This window comes from Alosa sapidissima, chromosome 2, assembly GCF_018492685.1.
Source record: "Alosa sapidissima isolate fAloSap1 chromosome 2, fAloSap1.pri, whole genome shotgun sequence".
In the NCBI taxonomy this organism is placed as follows: Eukaryota; Metazoa; Chordata; class Actinopteri; order Clupeiformes; family Clupeidae; genus Alosa; species Alosa sapidissima.
In genome coordinates, this window is record NC_055958.1 from 34,239,048 (window position 1) to 34,243,194 (window position 4,147).

The following is a 4,147-nucleotide window of genomic DNA, read 5'->3' on the forward strand; positions in this document are numbered from 1 at the left end:
AGGGCGGGATCTAGAGGAGCAGAGAACTCGTTGGTCAGTCTCAACATTCCATCACAGAACCAGTAGCCTATCTAAGCACTATCTGAACTTGATGTTGCCCAAGCTCAGGTTCAAAGTCCCAGGATGAGTGAACTCTAGCTGGGGCGAGAACAGGAATATTGTGCATGTTTAACTCTGCTGTCAACACAGTACTCTTGTGATGGAGTGTTCATACAGACCCTCAGCCAACTGCTGTGAACTACACCTCAGCATTCCCAACTGCTGTGAACTACACCTCAGCATTCCCTATTGCTGTGAACTACACCTCAGCATTCCCTACTGCTGTGAACTACACCTCAGCATTCCCAACTGCTGTGAACTACACCTCAGCATTCCCTACTGCTTACTCAGCTGTGCTGCGCTCTTTTACTCCAGTCTGGAATTATGTGTTGGATTCAGGTGGAGTTTTTTTGTTGTTTATTTCTTTTCTGTTGTGGCTTTAATTTGGCTTGCTTCAGGGTGGATTTTTATTATAACTTTCAGTTCTTTATTTTATTGTGATGTTATTATCGAAGCTAATCACTCACCTTTTCGCTGTGCTCTTGTCATTGGCTGCTAGTGGTTGGGGTTTAGAACCACAGAAAAGAAAAATATGCGGAATGTCCTTTCCACTGATGCGTTTATCTGTCTGTATATAGACACATGCCATCAACCTAAAATAAATAAATCATAAAATCAACAACCCCAACATTATGTTACTTTAATATGATTTTGACAGTACAGAGTAAATCAGGAACATCTGGCATGATTCACATCACTACAGATGTTGCATAGAGTGGATTCTTCTGAATGTGAGTGGAGTGGACTCATCTGAATGTGTGTGGAGTGGAGTGGACTCCTCTGAATGTGTGTGTAGTGGACTCATCTGAATGTGTGTGGAGTGGACTCATCTGAATGTGTGTGGAGTGGAGTGGACTCATCTGACTGTGTGTGGAGTGGAGTGGACTAATCTGAATGTGTGTGGAGTGGAGTGGACTCATCTGACTGTGTGTGGAGTGGAGTGGACTCATCTGAATGTGTGTGGAGTGGACTCATCTGAATGTGTGTGGAGTGGACTCATCTGAATGAGGTGTGGAGTGGAGTGGACTCATCTGAATGAGGTGTGGAGTGGACTCATCTGAATGTGTGTGGAGTGGACTCATCTGAATGTGTGTGGAGTGGACTCATCTGAATGAGGTGTGGAGTGGACTCATCTGAATGTGTGTGGAGTGGACTCATCTGAATGTGTGTGGAGTGGACTCATCTGAATGAGGTGTGGAGTGGACTCATCTGAATGAGGTGTGGAGTGGAGTGGACTCATCTGAATGTGTGTGGAGTGGACTCATCTGAATGAGGTTTGCTGTTTGATCCAAGTTGACTTTAGTCCTCAGTTTTTGAGTTTCTTTCCACCAGAATTCTTCTACACAACTGGAACGTCATACCAAGACGTATGCAGCTCTGGCCCAAATGTTATCACTGATATTGAAATTAATTTTAAATCAGCATGCTGAAACACATAGGTCTGCTGTTTCAGTGAAAGGCCGGCCAGCAAAGGAATCAGACGAGATTAACATTCCCCAAAATAGTAGAAAAACAAACAAACAGAGACATATCTTGCAAATCAGTGTTTATTGCATCATATGTCATGTGATACAAACAAGACAAATGTAATGTAAGTAAAATATAAAAGCACAAACAAAATGAATGTAAACATGTCGATCAATATAATAATGCTGTATGTGTATAATCTGGGGTTATTAGCAGGGTGGTGTTTTCATGAGTCTCAGTTAGTAGCAATTAGAAACAAATTAATCATGGATACCTAGGACATTCACCTGACCATACCTAAAAAAATAACACATTTTTACATGAAACTGAGAGTAGGACTGCAGGAAAGCTCTCCAAAGATCAGCACAGACAGAATCAGCTACAGGAAATCTACAGGTGAGAGGAGAGCATGCAGTTACACAATAATCACCACTAGATGGCAGTATTCATAGTGGAGATTTACATATTTCACCTCTCTAGGAATTTTTAACCCTTTTGAGGTCTAGACTATTTTCAATGTAATTTTACAATCTTTACTTCTGAGCTCATGTTGGTCATTGTAAGGGCCATCTGTACATGCTATATCGTGTCCAGGTCAGGGTTTCTCAAACTGGGTGCTTTGACGCCAGTCCTGGGGTGCTGAGGAATTCCTTGATCATATATTGAATTCATCAGTATCACTTTGAAAACTATTGTATATCAGTTTAAATGATGTCCAACATTATTTCCAGCGAAAAATTTAACCGATATAGACAGTTTTCCTTTTCTTCACGTTACACTACACTACGCAACACCAATAAATATTAGAGTCATTTCAATATTGATTCAATCTGACAGTGTAAGACACATTTTATTCACATATAATATTGGTATAAGGACCAGGTGTGAGTCTGTAGACGTCAGCTGCAGAGTTTTGACATTTTTGCTGGGCCCTGGACACCTGGACACAGCGCAGTATGGACACTGGTCACCTGGACACAGCGCAGTATGGACACTGCTCAACTGGACACAGCGCAGTATGGACACTGGTCACTGCTCACCTGGACACAGCGCAGTATGGACACTGCTCACCTGGACACAGTGCAGTATGGACACTGGACACCTGGACACAGCGCAGTATGGACACTGGACACTGCTCACCTGGACACAGCGCAGTATGGACACTGCTCACCTGGACACAGTGCAGTATGGACACTGGTCACTGCTCACACTGACAGACCCACATGTGATGGACTACAAATATATGAACGGACCTCAGGTAAAAACTGCTAACCCAAGATCAGATCTGCTGACCCCAGATAAGATCATTAGAGCTGTTTTATCTGTTTATGTGGGTTGTAGTATCATTATTGTGTCCTGTTGATATTTCCATAAGGGATTCATTAATGCAACTGTATTGATGTGGGTTGTAGTATCATTATTGATTCCTGTTGATATTTCCATAAGGGATTCATTAATGCAATTGTAATGATGTGGGTTGTATCATTAGAGCTGTTTTATCTGTCTGTGGAAATCACACAGTTCTGACTCTGTTTATTCCTCCTTCTCATTGTGTTCAAACTCAGCAAAGCCCAAAGCTACCTGGTATAGATTAGACCTTCCATCTGGTTATGAAGGACAGAGACAGAGACACTAACACTGCCAATGCATCTTTATTTCATGTGCATGATGACCAGAGTTCAGTGGTGCAGGAGTTTGTGTTTACTGCAGTGCTCTCAGTCTCTATAGTGCTGTTTAATCTCCAGCATTTCTGACCTCAGATCAGACAGCAGCAGAACCAGCTGCACCTGTGCTGTGTTGCTGCTCTGCTACTGGAAACCTCACAGGTGAGAGGAAAGTGTAGTTACACAATAATCACCACTAGATGGCACTATTCATCTCTCATGAATATCTTTAAATGTATCTTTGAATGACATCTTTAAATGTAACTCGTATGAAATTATGTACAAGTGTGCACAGCACAGGTGTTACATATACATAACCAATTTGCAAATAATTAAAAAAGAAAACTAAATTAATTTGAATTTAACGTATATAGCCAAATATCACTGTTGCAATGTGTATACAGTGTTCATTGTCTTCCAACAATGGCCACCAAATGACCCTCTAAATGAGCTAAGTTCTAAAAAGGAGAGACCCAGCAGAAATGTCGACATCATTTATTGAACTGATATTTTGATGTGCTTGTGACAGCAATGTAGAAACTGTCGTGGCAGATATTCAGACTCGGGCCAGAAATTAAGTCCAAACATCTTGCCTACAACGTAACAAAAATACACCATTATAAGTGCTGAAGTCAAAAGCTTGTCCCAAAAAGAAGGCTCAAAAGTCCGGCAGAGTTCCGTGCAAAAATTCCTTTAATGACTACATAGCGCAAAGCCTGAGTGGATCGCATGATCGCACTCCCGAACAAAGGTAGAACTCTCTTACTTATACCCCTCCAAAATGCTGACACAACACTACCCCGAACGAACTTTTCACCTTAAGTTTATGGAAAGTTCAGGGGTGTACAGTATAGAGTGATCACAGGTCATACATTGTGCATGGGTTAAATATCGTTCGCCCCCCTGCACTCTCCTAC